Below are 8,902 nucleotides of genomic sequence, written 5' to 3'. Positions count from 1 at the left end.
TAACCACTGTAAATAAACATCACTTTTCGTAGCCTGAGTCTTGTGTCGTTCTGGGTCTCGTTACAACTGGGTTGCCCGCTCTTACAACACTTTAAATCACTTCTTGGTCTGTTGCCTTCATACATCTCCTCCAACAGGTCACTGCGTGAGTGCAGCTACAGCGTGCGCTCTCAGGACATTATTACATGCAGTGTCCCCTCAGTGCAGACTGAATTAGGCAAAAGGGCCTTCTCCTACTCTGCTCCTGTTTCCTGGAATATCTTGCAAAAAGAGCTGAAGCTCTCGACCTTGACCTCTCTAAGTGGCTTTAAACATCTGTTAAGTTCCTGGGAAAAACCAATACAAGCATGTTCCTGTTTTTAGTTTTTTACACCACCTTATAATCTAGCTGTGGGTTTTTTTTTTTTTTTTTGCTACTTTTTTCCTTTTGACTGTCCTTTTGGTTGCTATTTTATTTTATTTTAACTTATTTAAAAAATCTCTATGCCTCTTTTATGATTGTCTATTGTTGTCGTTGTTATCCACTGTTGTCATCACTCTTTGTTAAAATCAGATCTATCTTGTAAATGAGTCCCCGAGACTCAATGGGATTAACCTGTCTAAATAAATGTTGAATGAATGAATATTACATTATTATAGTTTAGCGTAAATCAGATCCTTGTATACTGTTTCTTTTTTATACTTTATATTTTGTCTTTTTTAGTGTAACTGGGACCTTGGGCACACAATTTCGTTCCACCTCATGTACCACGTGATGCGATTGACAATAAAGAAACTTGAACCTTGAAAATTGCAACCAAAGCTTCATGCTGCTTTTCACACTTTTGGCCACAAGTTGCCGCCAAAGAGGTAAGTATTGGAAAGCTTCATGAACAAAGCTTCTTCTTTTTTAGCCATCTCTGTAGAGCTAGTCCTCACCTCTGTTTATAAAGCATCAAACTCCACTGCATATTTTTTAAGAGCACCAAGAATGCTTGTGTGAATATTTTTTGGTTTAAAAAGCTACTTAACCAGCACAAGGTCCTTTTTAATATTCATAATAAAGTGACTTTTTCTTATACATATTCACATTTTCCCTATATATCAATTTGATGGAGAGAGGTCATATTTATATGTGTTATATATAAATTACTAATGTATTTATCTATAAATTAAACTGTGGTGAATTTGTACCTGTCCAGTGTCTCCCCTGTGTTTTGACAGAATGGTGTAGTGTATGTGATACATCGGGCATATGGACATATGGACATATGGACATATGTATACCCACTAGAAAAGCTTGGGAATTCCAGTATACCTACTTAAAAGGCTCGTATCATTGTCAACACATCTGGAACATTTTATTGACACATTGAGTTGGTTCAACCTGTTTTTTGTATAATTAATACTTCTGTACTTACTACTTAATACTTGAACATGTTTTGCTTTGATACTGTTTTATAAATTCTATAACATGTTTTTAATACAAAGCCAACTGTTATACAAAGTTTGTTGTACATTTATTCAAACAAAAGCATCAGATTCATTCAACCTTTATTTAGACAGGTAAATCCCATTGAGCCTCGAGGACTCATTTACAAGAGAGACCTGATTTCAACAAAGAATGATGACAACAATGGACAACAGCGACAACAATAAACAGTTATAAAAAGTCATACTCCAGTTTTTTTTTTTTTTTTAAACAAATAGGACGGCTAAAAAAAGGTAACAAAAAACAGCTAGATTCTAAGGCGAATGTAGAAAACTAAAAACAGGAACATGTCTGCATTGGTCCCTGCCAGGAGTCCAACAGATTCTTAAAGCCACTTAGAGAGGTCAAGGTCAAGAGCTTCAAATCTTTTTGTAAGGTATTCCAGGAAACAGGAGCGGAGTAGGAGAAGGCCTTTTTGCCAGGTTCAGTCCTCACTGAGGGAACACTGCTGGTAATAATGTCCTGAGAGCGCACGCCGTAGCTGCACTCACACAGAGACATGTAGGAGGAGATCTATGAAGGCATTTAAAGATGAAAATGTACCAGTGAGAGAGTCTGCGTGAAGTTAATGATGTCCATTTAACCAGTGAATACAGGGTGCAGTGGTGGGTACGATAATCACAGCCAGTTATGAAACTTAGTGCACCATGATAGACAGCATCCAACATCTGCAGGGTTCTTGTAGGAGCGTTCATGTAAATAATGTCACCGTAATTAGAGCCTGATTTATGTTTGGACAGTTTTTGTCCTGTTGAGCTCTCTGAATTGTCAAAATTAATAACCTCATCCAAACCATCCACATAATTGCTAGATCCCATCCCAACCAGACTGTTTAAAGAGGTATTTCCCCAAATTAATGTCCACATTTGGGATTTACTTAATTTGTCTTTAATGGATGGTTTTGTACCACAGAGCTTTAAGGTTGCTGTAATTAAACCTTTACTTAAGAAGTCTGATCTTGATTCAGAAATTCTGGCCAACTATAGACCTATATCTAATCTAACTTTCATCTCAAAAATCCTAGAGAAAATAGTTGCAGGTCAGTTGCATGAACATCTATAAATAAATAATCTGTTTGAAGAATTTCAGTCAGGGTTTAGAGCTCATCATAGCACAGAAACAGCACTAGTAAAAGTCACTAATGATATTCTCATGGCCTCAGACAATTGACTATCTATACTGGTCCTGTTAGACCTCAGTGCTGCATTTGATACAGTTGATCACAATATTTTACTACAGAGGCTTGAATATGATATTGGGATTACAGGAACGGCTCTAAAATGGTTTAAATCATATTTATCTGATAGATTCCAGTTTGTAAATGTAAATAATAAATCTTCTTCATACACCAAAGTTAGTCATGGAGTTCCTCAGGGCTCAGTGCTTGGGCCAATACTCTTTACTTTATGTATGCTTCCACTAGGTAAAGTTATTGAACAGCATGGGATAAATTTCCGTTGTTATGCTGATGATACACAATTATATTTGTCCATTAAACCCAATTAATCATATCAGCTATTTAGACTACAATGATGTCTTAAAACATAAAAACCTGGATGACCCTTAATTTTCTCCTGTTGAACACAGACAAAACTGAGGTTTTGGTTTTTGGACCTGAGCACCTTAGGAATTAATTTTTCAGTCTTTCTCCCTCCTTAGATGGCATTAATCTGTCCTCCAGCTCTAATGTTAAAAATCTTGGTGTTATTTTGGATCAGGACATGTCTTTTATCCCCCAAATTAAAAACGTTACTAGAACTGCCTTCTTCCACCTGCGTAATATCACTAAAATTAGAAACATCTTATCTAAAAATGATGCAGAAAAACTGGTCCATGCATTTGTCACGTCTAGACTGGACTATTGCAATGGTTTATTATCTGGATGTCCAAATACTTCTTTAAAACATCTTCAGTTGATCCAAAATGCTGCTGCCAGAGTCTTAACCGGAGTTAGTAGGAGAGATCATCTCTCTCCAGTTTTAGCTTCTCTCCACTGACTCCCTGTCAAGTCCAGAATAGAATTCAAAATCTTACTTCTAACTTACAAAGCTCTCAACAACCTGGCTCCATCTTATATTACAGATCTTATTGTTCCATATTTTCCTAACAGAGCGCTTTGCTCTCAGACTGCAGGTTTACTTGTGGTTCCTAGAATTTACAAAAACAGAATGGGAAGCAGATCTTTCAGTTATCAGGCTCCTCTCTTGTGGAACCAACTGCCAATCTCTGTCCGTGAGATCCAGTTTTAAAACTAGGCTTAAGACTTTCCTTTTTGCTAAATCCTATAGTTAGGGTCTGTAAGAGTCCCACTGCCTGCAGCTCCTCCTCCAAGATGACCGCTGATTACCACCAGCTGTCGTCCATCCACCTAAGAGGCTCCTCTACTATTTAAGGCTGCAGTCCAGTGTGACTCGTCGCTGGAGCATTGTACCCATTTTGTCATCCTGCTTCCTCGAGTCCTGTCCTGTTCTGGAGCCCCCGTTGTCTCTGGTTCCTGCTCCCTGTGCCTCGCCTTCCAGCCACACGCCAGTTCACCTGCCTATCCGTGTTTAGCACCGGTGCTTCCATCTGTAAGAGAGATACAAGCATTCATTCTCTGTGTACAATCCTATAAGTGGACCTTCACTGAACCAACTCTTTTCCCCAGGATCTTCCAAAGAGAAGACCACCTGTAAATAGCACTGTATATAATAAACACTGTTATCTTTTTCGAAACCGTATTTTGCCCTTTCTGGTCTCGTACAAATCTGGGTTCCTCGCGTTATGACAGAAATGCTCCAGCCAAAACAGGCCCAGAACAAGACTAGAGGTGAGCAAATTACGTTCTCATCCCAGATGGAACGCATCGACCAACTTGAACAAATGCTTCGACAAGTTTTGAAACAACAACAAGAAATACAGATCAATATGAGGGAACTGGGAGGTATGTTTTTTTCTCTTAATCAGCAACTCTCGCCTTCTTCTCCTCCTTCAGCTCCTACAACTTCTCCTGAGTCCAATTCTTCCAGAACGGAACCCAGAGACCTTGCCACTACCCAACAGGTAATCACTAAGCCCTCAGAATATTTCTCTGGAGACCCTAGTATGTGTGGAGGTTTTCTGTTGCAAATTAAACTCGCCTTCAAGGGAGCACCCCAATTATACTCCACAGACATCACTAAAATCACTTATTTTACCAACCAGCTGAAAGGTGATGCACTCCGGTGGGTAAATTCCTTTTTACAATTTCACAATTTGGATTTTGTATCATTTGATACCTTATTAAAGGAGTTTCTCCGAAATTTTGACCGTCCTCTGCAGAAGCCCAACGCCGTAAAACGACTCCTTGGTTTATGTCAGAACCGGCGTCCAGTGGCTGAGTACGCTCTCGACTTCCGCATCATCGCTGCTCAAACAGGATGGAACGACACGGCGCTACAAGGTACCTTCCTGAATTCTCTTTCTGACCCCATCAAGGATCAAATCGCCACAAGAGACGAGCCGGAGGGTTTTGATGAACTGCCTGAGTTAGCAATCTCCATTGACGAATGCTTCCGTGAACGTAGGAGGGAGTGGGACTACACTACCCACAATCACTCCACTTCCGGTTTCACGTCACCAGGTGAGCGCCGCGCCGTCAAACACCATCCTACAATCTACAATAACCAAAAACAGCTTGTTTCCGGTCCACTTCACTCGTCTACATCTCCTGTTAAAGAACTACCCATTCTACCAGAGTCTGAACCGATGCAGATTGGACAAACTCATTTAACTCCCGAAGAGAGACAGAGATGCATGGACTCAAGACTATGTATATACTGTGGCAGGTCCGGCCACTTCTTAGTAAACTGTCTGTTTTGGGGAAACGAGAACGCCTGCCAGTAAAGAGAGAGTTATTGGTGGGCACTTCAGCGTTCTCTCCCACACGTAGATTAATGCTTCCTACCATTATTCAAATAAATCACGATCGCCTCCCTGTGTCTGCTCTTATTGACTCTGGTGCATAACAAAATTTAATCAGTTTAAATCTTGTCAAAGAACTATCCTTGCCCACTCTAGAGATTCCTTCCATCCCCATTACTGGTGTTACGGGTAAGACCTTAACACAGACCCATTGTAAGACCACTCAATTACATCTGATAACTTCAGGAAATCATCATGAATTAATAGATTTTTTTCATATTTGAATCTCCCGACACTCAACTAATTTTGGGTTACTCATGGCTCCAAGAGCACAACCCACACTTTAATTGGAAGCTGGGAAGAATTGAAAGATGGAGTGATAATTGTTTGAAACATTGTTTACGCTCTGCCATCACCAATCATCCTTCTGAAAGTACTCCTCACGAGGTGACTGTGATTTCTGTGATTCCCCCTGTTTATCATGATATCGCCCCAGTGTTCAGTAAACAACGAGCTCTTTCACTTCCTCCTCATCATCCTTATGATTGTGCAATCGACCTCCTTCCTGGGTCTCCTTTACCTACCAGTCGATTGTACAACCTCTCCGGACCTGAAAGAGAGTCCATGAGGAAATATATTGGAGTCCCTCGCTTCTGGCATCATTCGCCCCTCTACCTCTCCTGTGGGAGCAGGTTTCTTTTTTTGTTTCAAAGAAGGACGGAACCCTCCGTCATGTATCGATTACCGGGTCTCAATAATATCACTATTAAAAATAAGTATCCTCTCCCTCTCATCGACTCCATTCACGAACAGTTACATTCTGCCACCATTTTTACTAAACTAGATCTCAGAAATGCATACCACCTAGTTTGTATTAAGGAGGGCAATGAGTGGAAGACTGCTTTTAGAACTCCGCTTGGACATTTTGAGTATTTAGTCATGCCGTTTGGCTTGACCAACGCCCCTGCTGTTTTTCAAGCTCTGGTCAATGACGTGCTCAGAGATTTCATCGGTGATTTCGTCTTTGTGTACTTGGATGACATCCTTATCTACTCGAGAGATAAGGATGAACACATAAGAAGGGTTAGAACCGTGCTCCAAAGACTCTACGAGAACCAACTGTTTGTCAAAGGGGAAAAATGTGAGTTCCACACCTCCTCGGTATCATTTTTGGGCTTCATATTTGAAGGAGGGTGTTATAGAACTGACCCAGAAAAGACAAAGGCTGTGGTAGAGTGGCCAGTGCCCGAGACTAGGAAACAGCTTCAGCGTTTCCTTGGTTTCGCCAACTTCTATAGACGATTTATCAGGGACTACAGCCGAATCGCTTCCCCTCTCTCTCAACTTACTTCAACCAATAGAACTTTTAAATGGAACCCTGAGACTGACGCTGCTTTCAACAAATTAAAATAATTATTTTCCTCTCCACCAGTTTTGTGTCACCTCGATCCCAAGCGTCAGTTTATCTTGGAGGTGGACGCCTCAGACTCAGGGGTAGGGGCCATTCTCTCTCAAAGGTCTCCTGAAGAAAATAAGGTCCATCCTTGTGCATTTTTCTCTAAACGTTTGTCCCCTGCAGAGAAGAAATATGATGTGGGAAATCGAGAGCTTCTGGCCATTAAGTTGGCGTTAGAAGAGTGGCGTCACTGGCTGGAAGGCACGATAACCCCTTTTCTTATATGGACTGACCACAAGAATCTTACATACCTCAGGGACGCAAAGAGATTGACTCCCAGACAAGCACGCTGGTCTTTGTTTTTTTAACCACTTTAACTATATTCTAACCTTCAGACTCGGTTCAAAGAATGTTAAACCTGATGCCCTCTCCCTGCAGTTTTCATCCCCAGACAGTTCTGAGATTGAGGAGAACATCATCCCCTCGGTTTGTGTTGTGGGGGCCCTTACATGGGACATTGAGAAGGAGGTACGAGAGGCTCAAAAGGATGAACCTCACCCTGGTACCGTACCTACCAGGACCCTCTTCGTCCCCTCTGTTATGAGGGCTGTTTTATGAAATTATCTTAAACAAAGTACAGGTTCGGGGAATGATCGGAGCAATGAATAAACACTCACAGGCTGTTTCTGCTAGAATAATAAGTGTCATTTATTAAACTGCCACAGATACAGCGAAGCAAAGCACAAGTACATTCAGTACAAATCAAACATTGATGTAAAGCCCCTCACCATGACACTGACTGGGGAGCCGTTTCAGTCCGAGTAGAAAGGTAACATCAATTGGCTGGGCATCGGATCAGGATCCACAGCAGACTCCAGCTCTTATTCTGAGTGTTACACTTTAATACTCTCTGCATTACGTGGGAACATCTCCCAGTAAACAAAACATGCCCACCTGGACTTAAAGTCTGTGAAAACCCTCGAGATAGCGTGAGAGCGTGAGAAGCTTAAAAACCTCTAGATAGCGCGAGAGCGTGAGAAGCTAGGGTGAGAAAACCTCAAGATAGCGTGCGGGAGGAGGCGGGCCAAGCCTCCTCCTCAGGCCTCTGGGTGACTCACAACAACATTCACCAAAAACTCTTTATATCACAGGTTAAATAGTCAGAAAAACAACATTTTATTAAACTCTCAACTCATTCTACCCTTTGGGTTTCTGGCTAATTTTGCCCTTACCAAAAACATTTTATATCACAGGTTAAATAGTCAGAAAAACATTTTAAACACTTTATATCACAAGTTAAATAGGCAGAAAAACAACATTTTATTGAATTCTTTATTCATTCCCCCCTTTGGTTTTCTGACTAATTTTGAAGATTTTCCCCCCTGACTTCATAAGGCAGTCGATCAAAAACATTTGTCCATTGTTCCATAGTTTCTATCACTAAATGTAAGAAATCAAGGTGAGAGCCATTGTGTTCAAAATGATGGTAAATTCTATCACCACTTACCCAATAATCAATTATTAACGTGTCAGGGTGGACCATGGAGTCAACTTTGATGACGGTTCGTTCTCCGCCAAACCAATGATCTCTGATTTCAATTGCTAGTTTCATTATTCACATTGCTCGCGGATGGAGCGGATGAGCGCTGCGCTGCGCTGCACGGGAGCTATACATTTTTCAAACAACCAATTCAAAATCTAATGGGCCAAATTAATATAGCTGATTATCGACACGCTTTCATTGCTCGGGGGTGATGCGGTGTCGTGTCGTTGGCTCTGAGGACTGTTGAAGCCGTGAGGCCGATCTTCTGGCGTCGGGTCTGTGGGAGGTGGCTGCTGGTTGACGGCCTGCCTGCGAGGGCCTGGTGGACCTGGGTGCTGTGTCGGCTTTCGGCTGTCGAGTCTGGGGCTACTGCTGTTGTGAGGAAGTGCGGCGGTGTGGGAGACAGTCACCATTAGATCCGCGTTCCTGTTCTGAGCCGAGTTACCGCCGTGGATCCTGGGAGAGTCTGGGGCTGCAGTGTCTGATTTCCTGGAGTCGGACGTCTGGAGGTCGCTGGGCTGCGGTGGAAATAGAGGCGCTAGTTGGATCCGTGATCTGACATTGGCTCTTGGCTAACGACTTGATAAACCACGGCCATCGGGCAGGTGGT

This window comes from Nematolebias whitei, chromosome 12 (assembly GCF_014905685.2).
Source record: "Nematolebias whitei isolate Nwh7 chromosome 12, NemWhi1, whole genome shotgun sequence".
Taxonomy (NCBI): domain Eukaryota; kingdom Metazoa; phylum Chordata; class Actinopteri; order Cyprinodontiformes; family Rivulidae; genus Nematolebias; species Nematolebias whitei.
This window is presented reverse-complemented; position numbering follows the sequence as displayed.